The sequence below is a fragment of the Pipistrellus kuhlii genome, unplaced genomic scaffold (genome assembly GCF_014108245.1).
Source record: "Pipistrellus kuhlii isolate mPipKuh1 unplaced genomic scaffold, mPipKuh1.p scaffold_m20_p_29, whole genome shotgun sequence".
Classification (NCBI taxonomy): domain Eukaryota; kingdom Metazoa; phylum Chordata; class Mammalia; order Chiroptera; family Vespertilionidae; genus Pipistrellus; species Pipistrellus kuhlii.
In genome coordinates this window covers 2,783,964-2,796,088 of record NW_023425528.1, presented here as the reverse complement: position 1 = coordinate 2,796,088, position 12,125 = coordinate 2,783,964, and positions in this window count along the sequence as shown.

Genomic DNA, 12,125 nt, shown 5'->3' with positions numbered 1-12,125 from the left:
TCTTGGGAAAAAGTCGTCCTCTTTGACCGAGCGCGCAGCTTCGGGAGGGACGCACATGGATTGGTGAGGGAGGAGGGGGACACCCGCCTAGCCAGCCAGATCAACCGAATCAACCCTGGCGATCAATGGGGTGACAGATGTCGCAGCCAGATCGCCCTCACATCCCAGAAATAGTATTTTGTATTTTGGGAAGAGATCCATCTCAGTGCTGAACACTAGGGAATGCTCTCATGAGACCAGCCCCTCTGCCTCTGGATCTGGGAAGTTTCACCCATGATCTGACTGGCAATTGAAACACTTTAGCAATGTTGACTATAAACAAATAACAAAAACAAAACAAAGAAATGAACAGAAAGTATCTCTGCTTCAGGGAAAGTGTGTTGGGAAACCTATACATGATGAATGCTAAGTGTGACATGGAATTGTAGGATATATCCTTAGTTTAAGGCATCCTGCCTTTTGTCTTTCCTGGCTGCTCTAATTAGGGATGACATGGTTTTCTTGTGGATGTTGATGTTATGTGTGGACACTGCTTTTGCCAAGCCATTGATATCTCAGCAATAGTGTGAGGAAAGCGTATCATGCTTCCTAGATTGCAATATTATTAATTTTAAAGTCTATTTATAAGTGTGATGAAAAATTCAGGACATTAGGTTCTATAGACTGAATGTTTATTTTCCCCAAATTAACATGTGATAACTGAATTCCCAATGTGATGGTATTTGAAGATGGGGTCATTGCAATGTCATCAGATGATGAGAAAAGTACCCTTATAAAAGAGGTCCCAGAGAGCTCCTGTGCCCCTTCCAATTTGAGGACACAGCTAGAAGATGGCCATCGATGAACCAGGAAGTGGGTGCTCATCAAATATCAAAACTGTAGATACCTTAATTTTAGACTTCCCAGCCTCCATAACTGTGATAAGGTAGTTAGTCTATGGTATTTTTGTTATAGCAGCCAAAAAGGACTCAGACATGTGGTTGCCTATCCTGTATGTAAGGACCTTGAAAATTTCCACTATATCCTAACAAGTAAAATGCAGAACAAACTGAAAAACCAACTCTTCTGAGATCGATTAGAGAAGTGGGTTGCAGGATAAACCACTACCCCCAAAATCAGAGAAACAGGCAGGATAATACAAAACAAAACAAAACAAAACAAAAATAAACAAAGAAAACAATAACAACTTACCAGAGCAGAAACCCATAAGCAGAAACCTCTGCAAGTACTAGTGATGGGATAGGAAAACCTGAATTTTAGGTCCAGTGGGACCCAGTTATAGGGAAGGCTCCATACTTATTTTTTTTTAATTTTTCAATTACAATTAACATATATTATATCAGTTTCAGGTATATAACATAGTGATTAGAGATTTATATAACTTACAAAGTAATTACCCTCTATGCCAGCGGTTCTCAACCTGTGTATAGCAGCAGTTCTCAACCTGTGGGTCGCGAGTCACAGATTGAGAAACGCTAGCAGCATAGCCTAAGACCATCAAAAAACACAGATATTTACATTATGATTCATTAACAGTAGCAAAATTACAGTTATGAAGTAGCAATGAAAATAATTTTATGATTGGGGGTCACCACAACATGAAGAACTGTACTAAAGTGTTGCGGAGTTAGAATGGTTGAGAACCACTGCTCTAGGTTCTTCCATGTTGTTGCAAATGGCAATATTTCAATATTCCCATGGTTGAGCAATATTCTGTTATGTATACACTGAGTGGCCAGATTATTATGATCTCTGAATGCATAATAATCTGGCCACTCAGTATATATCCTATATAATAAAAGGCTAATATACAAATTGTCCCCTCGACCAGGAGTTCAACCAGCAAGCCAGATTATTATGCGTTCAGAGATCATAATATTCTGGCCACTCAGTGTATATGCACCACTTGTTTAGTCATTCATCTATCCATGGACACTTAGATTGCTTCCATATCTTGGATATTATAAATAATGCTGCAATGAACATAGGAGTGCATATGTCTTTTCAAATTAGCTCTTTGGATTTCTTTATTTTCTGGATAAATACCTGAAAGTGAAACTACTAGGTCATATTGTAGTTATATTTTTAGTTATTTGAAGAACTTTCATACTGTTTTCCACAGTGGCTGCATCAATTTGCAATTATACCAAGAGTGCACAAATGTTCCCTTTTCTTCACACTCTCACCAACACTTGTTTTTTTGTTGATTTATTAAAGGTAGCTATTTAAACAAGTGTGAAGTGATGTCTCATTTTTGTTTTACTTTACATTTCTTTGACAATTGGTGATGTTGAGCATTACTTCATATCTTCTTTGGCCAGCTGTATGTCCTCTTTGGAGTAATGTTTATTCTGGTCCTTTACCAACTGGGGTTATGTTGTATTATTTTGTTATATATTAATCCCTTATCAGATGGATCATTAACAAATATCTTCTCCCATTGTCTTTTCATTTTGTTGATGTTCTTTTTCACTGTGCAAAAACTTTTTAGTTTGATGTAATCATATTTGTTTATTTTTTTCTCTTGTTTCTTTTGCCCAAGGACACATAGCTAAAAAAAATATTACTACGAGCAATATAAAAAAGTTTACTGCCTCTTTTCTTCTAGGAGTTTTATGGTTTTGCATCTTATATTTGAGTTTTTAATTAATTTAGAGTTTATTCTTGTATATGGTGGAAAGTAGTGGTCCAGTTTCATTCTTTTTGCATATATCTGTCCGGTTTCTCCAACACCATTTATTGAAGAAACTGTCTTCACCCCATTGTATATATTTGGGGAAGGCTCCATACTTTTGTGAATGTTAACACTAGAAGCTTAAACTGCTTCTAGCAGTGAATATCAGAGAAAAATTTCCTTTTGTTTTTGGCAGGGGGATGGAAAAAGTCACCATTTAAAAATATAACAGAACATTCTATTTTTCTTAAAAAGGACTGCCCTCAAGAAAAAGTTACCGTATTTTCCGGCGTATAAGATGACCCCCTAATTTTACAGTTAAAACATAGGTTTAGGCCTATATTCGCTGTATAAGACTACTCCCCACTTCAAAGAAAAGACTTACTTTGCCATCAAGATCTGCAGGTAATTTTTGTGCAATTTTGGTCTTTTGCCCCGATTTTCAGTTAACTTTTTTTCGTTTTAAAAGTCGTCTTATATGCCGGAAAATACGGTATTTACTTGGAGCCCAAAGTATTATTTATTATTTTCAGAGATTAACCAGCCAGAAGGAAGGGAAATATGCAACTCCAGCCTCCTCTGGCCTTCCCTATGGGAAAATGGAAGTACCCAACTCCAGCCCTCTGTATTCACTTTGTGCCACTTATGGTGTGAAAACAATGGAGAAACACTTGTGAGATTCATAGTATAGAGGCAAAGGCTCACTACAAAAGGAGGGATCTATTTATAGAACTACTAGAGGCCCGGTGCATGAAATTTGTACATGGGATGGTGTCCCTGAGCCCACCCTACACCCTCTCCAACCTGGGACTTCTCAAGGGATGTCTGATTGCCTGTTTAGCGATGTCTAAACAGGCAGTCAGACATCCCTCTTACAATCCAGGACTGCTGCCTCCCAACTGCTTGCCTGTCTACTTTCCTGATTGTCCCTAACCACTTCTGCCTGCCAGCCTGATCACTTCCTAACCACTCCCATGCTAACCTGATTGATGTCTAACTGCTCCCCTGGCAGCTTGTTTGCCCCCAAATTTCCTCCTCTGCCAGCCTGGTCATCCCTTAACTGCCCTCCCCTGCAGGCTTGATTGACCACAAATGCCCTCCCTTGTAGGCCTAGTCCCTCTAAACTGCCCTTCCCTGCTGGCCTGATCACCCACAATCTCCCTCTCTTACAGGCCTGGTCTCTTCCAACTGCCCTCCCCTGCTGGCCATCTTGTGGTGGCCATCTTCTGTTCACATGGGGTCAGTATCTTTGACCACATGGGGGCAGCCATCTTGTGTGTTGGAGTGATGGTCAATCTGCATATTACTTTTTTATTAGATAGGATAGAGGCTTGGTGCATGGTTGGGGGCAAGCTGGTTTGCCCTGAAGGGTATCCCATATCAGGGGTTCCCTTGTGGTTTAGGGTGGCCTGGACAAGGAGCCTGTGGTGGTTTGTGGCTGGCCATGCCCTCTGGTGACCCAAGTGGAGGTCTTGGTATCTGGGATTTATTTATCTCCTACAATTGTAATTTTGTAGCCTGGATCAGAGCCAAGCCTTCTGCTTGCTCCATGGTGGCAGCCATTTCTATTGGAATTTACTTATCTTCTGTTATTGAACCTTTGTAACTTTAAGCAGAGGCCAAGACAGGCCAGGGCTGCAGAAGCTTGGCTTCCTCCATCGCTGGGGGCAACCCTAGGCTCCTGCTTTCTCCAGCTCCATGGCCATAGCCATTTCTGTTGGGATTTATGTATCTACTATAATTGAAACTTTGTAGCCTTCAGTGGAGGCCTGGGCTAGCCTAGGTGTGCGGAAAGCTTGGCTTCCTCCATAGCTAGGGAAACCCAAGTCTCCCTCCTACTCTCTCTGTGGCTGCAGCCATCTTGGTTGGGTTAATTTGCATACTCGCTCCTGATTGGCTTGTGGGCTGCCCCGACCCACGGGGCACAACAATGTGTGGAGAGGGAGGACCTGTGGAGGATGAAAAGAAGGGACAGAGGCACGGAGAAATGGAGGCAAGACAAAGTTCTGATCAAGCCTCAAACTTTATTTTTGGAATGGCAGTATATATACAGCAGGAACAAAGAGGGGCAGGGTTGCCTACACAGTGGGTTCTTTGACAGTGTATAATTGGTTTAGGCACTGAGTGACAAGGTGGTAAGGTATCTGGCAACACAGGATTGGCTAACTGCCAGGGCGGTGTAACATTCCAAGGTGTAACATTCCAAGGCTGGGCTAGCTATGGGGGAGGATCAGGAAGGGGATGTTGCAGAGATCCTCCGGAGCAAGATGTGCTAAGCAGCAGGTTAATCTTTAGCTTCTGGCCAAACCCGCAAGGCACCGCATAACTTCTGCTAGAAGGAACTTAATTCTAAGGTGGAGTTGTATTTTCTTAAGACGGAGTTGCTTGTCTCAACTCTGATGGCTCCCAATAGTGGGCATGGCTTTTGGTGTAATGGAGTGGTGGTTAATTTGCATTTTACCATTTTATTAGATAGGATAGAACACATGTACTCTCCTCACCATTTACCATTATATTGCTAATGCACTTTTTACAGCAGATTCTTTTTAAAAATATATATTTCATTGTTGTTGTTTTTTTACAGAGAAGAAAGGAGAGGGATAAAGATGTAGAAACATCAATGAAAGAGAAATATTGATCAACGCCATCCTGCACACTTCCTACTGTGGATTTTCCCACAACCAAGGTAACATGCCCTTGACTGGAATCTAACCTGGGACCTTTCAGTTTGCAGGCCGATGCTGTATCCACTATGTCAACCTGGTTAGGGCTACAGCAGTTTATTTTACTCAATATGTCATGTAGAGCTATCAAGGAAACTGACAAGGTAGCAGAATAAGACAGATATGTGAGGGATATTGGATTTGTCAGACTGGGGATGTGAAAGAGTTATGATTAATATGTTAATGTTTCTAGTGGGTAAACTAGATAGCATGCACAAACAGATGGACAATGTAAGCAGAAAGGTGAAATATGAGAAAATAATAAAAAAAAAGAAATGCTATAGATAAAAAACACAATAACAGAAATGAAGAATGCTTTTGATAGGAGCATTAATAGACCAGACATGCCTGATTATGAATCAATGAGCTTAAACATATATCAGTGGATGTTTCCATACTGGAAAAGCAAATAAACAAAAGACAAAAACAAACCAACAACAATAACAAAACAAAACAAAACAAAAAATAAAAAAATAAAAAAACCCCTCAGAACAGGATATCCAAGAACTGTGGGAAAACTACAATAGGTGTAATGTGAATACCAAAAACAGAAGAAAGAGCACACACACACACACACACACACACACACACACAATTTGAAACAATAATGACTGAAACTGAGAATTTCCCCAAATTTATGAGGGATATCAAATCACAGATTCAGGAAGCTCAAAGAACTTTAAGCAAGATAAATAACAACAACAACAGGTCTATACCAAGCCATCTGATATTTAAATATGCAGAAAATCAAATATAAAGAAAAAAATCTGGGGGGTTGGGGAGTGGAATAAAAATTGAGGAAGTTTCTTGTCAGTTGACTTGCCTTACCAAAAATAATAAAAGAAGTTATTTAAGCCAGGCCCGGAGCAACCAGGCCCGGAGCAGCAGCAGCCAGGCCGGAAGCAGCCAGGTTGGGAGCAGCCAGGCCCGGAGCAGCAGCATCCAGGCCCGGAGCGGTCAGGCCCAGAGCAGCCGGGTCGGGAGCAGCCAGGCCCAGAGCAACAGCAGCCAGGCCAGGAGCGGCAGTGGCCAGACCCGGAGCAGCTGGTTGTAGAGCGGACCAGAGCAACAGAGGCCAGGCCTAGAGCAGCCAGGCCTGGAACAGCTCGCTCCTTGTCTGCCCACGCCCCAGGGCTGCCTCTCAGACTTGGCTGGAAACTTTTGGGGGAACTTGAGGGTCTGCTGAATCAAGTGATGAAGGCTTAGATCTGGATGTGTTGAGTTAGTATAGCGCTGAGGTGTTGATCTGTGAGTGCCTTGTGTGGGGTCTGGATGAGGTTGGTTGATCTATTTGGAAATGTCTTTTGTGTGAAGTGTATCCTTGGGCATGTGGAGGTATTATTGATTTGAGAAAATGCTAAGTAACTGATTTACTATCTGAAAAATTTAAAGTTCTGAAAGTTTAAGGTCTCTTGCCAAAAAGAGGTTTTAAAGCTAACACCTTAATTTTAATGGAGAAAGGGGAGAACAAGCCCTTCCCACCCAGAACAGGTAATCCAATTCCAACCAGCAGCTATCTTTAAACAATGTGTTCATTTACATTTGAATGGCTACACCTTTTGATAGCCTAAGGGCAAGTTTACATGTAAAAAAGTTTGCTTCTCAATTCCCAGGGCAGAAAAAACAAGGTTTAAAATTATTAGATTTTAAAATTTATTCTTAGAAGTGTAAAAGTTTATTAATTACAAAAAAAGAACAACAACAACAACAAAAAAAGGAGATTGAAAAATCTGAAAAAAAAGAAGTTACTTAGACAGAGATAAAAATTGATATGGGTCAGAAACTCAGATATACATAAAGAAAGGAAGTGTGTTGGAGAAGGAATAAGTTAAGTAAAATAAAAACTTTAAATGCTATTATTCTTTTTAAAAAATATATATATATTTTATTGATTTTTAACAGAGAGAAAGGGAGAGAGATAGAAAGCTAGAAACATCGATGAGAGAGAAACATCGACCAGCTGCCTCTTGCACACCCCCCACCGGGGATGTGCCTGCAAACAAGGTACATGCCCTTGACCGGAATCGAACCTGGGACCTTTCAGTCCGCAGACCGATGCCCTACCACTGAGCCAAACCAGCTTTGGCATGTTATTATTCTTAATTGATCTGAGAGATAATAGTTAATTGAAATTAATAACAACAATGTATTTCATTATGTATAATTATGTATTAACATATTGTTATGTATGCTTATACATAAGTGAAAAAGTTACAGAAATGATACAAGGAATGAGGAATTATGAATATTTTGTTATAAGGTACTCAAACTATCTGTGAAGTGGCATAGTATTGTTTCAAAGTGGTCTTGAATTAGTTTAAACATATTTTAGAAATTCCAAGGTAACCACTGAAAATATTAGGAAAAATCTATAACTGAAAAGATAAGAAAGGAGAAAAAAATGAAATCATTTATAATGTGCAATTAAAACCACAAATGCAAAAAAAGAATTGAAGAAAAAGATTTAAAAAAATTAAAGGCATCAAATGGGAAGAGTAATAAATATAGTAGATATTCATCTAAAATACCAATTACCATTTTAACTGTAAATGGTCTAAATATTCTAAATGAAAGACAAAGACTGTCATTGTTGGCATAAAATAGCTCAGCCTGGCCAGCATGGCTCAGTAGTTGAGCATCAACCCATGAACCAGGAAGTCACAGTTTGATTCCTGGTCAGGGCATATTCCTGAGCTTCGGGCTCAATGCCCAGTGTGGGTTGTGTAGGTGCCAGCCAATCAATGATTCTCTTGTCATCATTGATGTTTCTATCTCTCCCTCTCACTTCCTCTCTGAAATCAATAAAAATGTATTTAAAAAATAACAAGAGGGACTATCTGAGTCTCCAGCAGCCTGCTTGTTCCTCAGCTACTATCACCACTGGTTTTTATAGCCCAAAGTTTTGGGGATTTTTCTTCCCAGCTCTGGAACCCTGAGCTGGGGGTCTGGTGTGGGGCTACAATCTCTTGTTTCTTAAAGGAGACCTCCACAGAGATCTCCCTCCTGATTAAAAACAAACCACAAGTGAGTGTCAGACCAACCTGCTCCACACCTCCGCCCCTTCTACCAGTCTTGTTTTTTCTTTACTTTTCTAGTTGTAGGACGTCCATTCAACCAGCTTTCAGGCAGTTCTGAAATGATGGTTGTTCTGTATTTTAGTTGTAATTTTGATGTGGTTGTGGGATATGGCAAGTACCAACATTTACCTACACTACCATGAAATATATTTTTAATGGACCATTTTTTTAATTGAAAAATAATATGTACATGATAATTCAAATAGTACCAAAGGATAACAATGTTAATGAACATTCTTAAACTTTTTTTTTTAATGTTGAACAGTACACTTTATTTTGATAAGTGGTAAGAATACACTCTTCAATAACTATATATAGTATACAGAATACATAAATCAGTAGCGTGTCATTGATTACCATTATGAAGTAAAATATTTAAAAATGCTTATTCTAATATATAAAAAGCCAGGTGCTGTCACGACCTAAATGACCAAATGGATGACTGAACAGCAGCCTAGGGAGCTGGGGAAGCAGAAGCTGTGGGCCCCAGCCACCTGTGGTGCAGCAGTGGGAGGGAGCACGTGAGGGCTGGTTCCCCATGGCATGGCAGCAGGAGGAAACTGTGAGCTCCACCCACCAGGGGCATGGTGTAACTCTGGGTCTCACATGATCAGGGGAATGGCTGGCCTTCAAACCAGACCTTGACAGGAGGGAGGAGGAAGCCACATTCCTCACAGAATTGGCCTCACAGCATGCCATCCAGGAATCTCATTCACCTACACCCCAGACTCTCCCTGGGTAGGGGAGTAAGGGGTAACTAGGCTGGCAGGGGAGGGCAGTTGGGGACGATCAGGCCAGCAGGGGAGCAGTTAGGCAGCAATAAGGCCAGCAGGGGAATGGTTAGGGGATGATCGGGCTGTCAGGCAGGAGAGTGGTTAGGAGCCAGCAGTCCTAGATTGTGAGAATAATGTCCAACTGCTGGCAGTAGGAGATCCCCTAAGGCCCTTGGGGTCCCAGATTGGAAAGGGTGCAGGTTGGGCTGAAGGACAACCCCCAGTGCACAAATTCCATGCACCGGGCCTCTAGTTTCTTATATAAGCAACATTATTTAACATGTAGAGTGAGAGAATGCTTTTAAATACCAAATTGTGTTATGGAAACATAATATATTAAGTTAGAATGAATAAACATCTTGTACACAAGAGGGGAAAAAGAAGTAGGTAAAGTATGTAAATATCATTATAATAAGTAGGTATAAACCTAGATATATAATATGCATGACATAAAAATAAATACTACCACTAGTTAGGCTAGCTTTGTCTTCACCAAGCTCACCTTAAGTAAAACTTGGTGTTTCTTTTCATGCTCAAGAAAATATTTAGCATTCTCCACCACAATCCTTCCAGATATTGAAAATATATGGCACTTGGTATATTTTCACAGCATGTTGACAAGGGATGGCAGTTTACTTAAGCTACTATTGATACTTCAACTATCAATTATCAAACTAACAATTGCTAAATCTCCAAGCTCTGTTGCCCTTTCTCTCCTACAGATGTAAAAAGCTGTTAACAATCTTTCTATACTTTCTGGAAACAAGTCACTTCCTTCTTGCTGCTAATTAGATTTAGATGGCAGTGGCAGTTATTTGCCTTCTTTTCTTTAATATTTACAGAAAAAAATGGCTTCCTGGTTCTCTCCTTTTTGTGTTTATTTTCCACATAAGCACCCTGCTTCTAATCAGGGAAGAGCACCTTCTTGGAAACCAAACTACCAACTCATGCATTTTACTTCCCCTTCTTCCAGATGAATGGCTCAGATTCATAGAGAGGGATCATTATCATAATGCTTCAGGTTTAATATTTTCCAATCTACAGACCTTCACTAACCCTACTTTAAAAAAATTTTAATTAAATATATTGAGGTGACATTGGTTAAATAAAATTATATGTTTCGAGTGCATAAGTCTATGCTACATCATCTGTATATTACATTGTGTGCCCTCTACCCAAAGTCAAATGCGAACTGCTTTTGACCTCCACCCTCAAAATGTTTCAAAAGACATTTAAATATGATGGGCCAGTTTTAAAGAGCAATGTAGTCCTCTCTTCCACAGTACATGTGTTAAATTTGCAACAATATGGAAATTAGAAGAGGAAAGATAACATGTTAATTCACAAAGGGTATAATATATTTTCCTTACTGGGTAGTAAATATCCAAATCAATAGCCAACATCATATGTATTAGTAAAATACCATAAATGAATTCCTATTTAAAAGAGAATTTAGGTAAAAAGAACTATCATTATGATTTTTTTTCTTTTCATTTCCTAACCAGTGCAATAAAACAAGTAACAGAAATAAGACATGTCACTACTGGAAACCATGAGACACAGTATCTGCAAAATTGATGATTTCCTAACGCAAGAGAATCTAAATTAAATACATTTAGAATGGGAGTTTAAGTACCAGTTTCCCTAAACATTTCAGTAACCACAGTGGAGAGTCCATTAGCTGAACCACCAAACATGGAGAATAGCTAAGAACTAGTGACCCAGTGCGCAAAACCGCAGGAAACCCATCCACGTGTGCCTCGCCACACATGAAGCCCCGCCCACCTGTGTTCACCTCGCTGTGCATGTTGCCTCCTGGTGACCCGTCTTTCATCATTATGGCATTAGGGCCAATGGGTTCTTATAATATAATAATTTCAACAATAAATATGCAGAACCTAAATTGGAAAAAACACACAATATTTTACAAAAACAAAACAAAACAAAAAACGAAATTCTTGATAAATGGATAAGAATACAAAACTTTTCAAATTGTTAAATCCCTGAAATTAATGCATAGTTTTAATAACATTTACCAAAAATATCCAAGAGATTATTTTCATACTTTGATGAAGTGATTCTAAACTCCATCCTAGAGAAAAGATACCCAGGAGTAATATATATTCTAAAAAGGAAGACTAATGAAGAGAACTTGCTCTGACAAATAATAGAAACTGGTTCTAAAACTACAATAGCTAAAACAGTATGGTACTAGTACACACGTTTTTTGTGAAAAACAAATTAATGTAACAAATTCTAGAGACCCAAATAGTAATACAGAGCTTAGTATGTTTCAACACAAGTTCAGGTATGTGCGATTTGGACCTGAGTTAGCACAGTATAAAAAGATTTGTGTTGTGGCAGCTGTTGCTTTCCTGCTGGGCTCCTGGATTGTTTTGAAGGGAACACTGCCAGAAAGTCAGAGTCCTTGATAATAAGTAAGCTCCTAGGAAAAGTTAGTGGGCATAGTTTTCATAGGCAAATATTTTTTCTAATGCTTCCTTCATCTGTGAATGTATATGCAAGGGCTGAACTGCTTATTTTGGCAGATAGCCTTAAACATTTAAAAGGTTAGCACTACCATGGATTTCCTTCTATAGATTTCAGGTTATAATGAAGGTATTTCACCATTTCTACCCTCTGATCTAAAAAAAATCTTTAAAAATGTGATTTCAAGGTTCCATTTCTTTAGAGTAGTTACTACAATTAGCATATCTATTAATATAGCATCATACTCATCTTTTGGCAAGCTTAATTTTATTTTCTATTATTTTTAAATCTTCATCCAGGGATATTTTCCCATTGGTTTTTAGAGAGAGTGAAAGAGAGGGAAAGACAAAGAGAAATATTGATATGTTTGCACATCAATTGGTTGTCT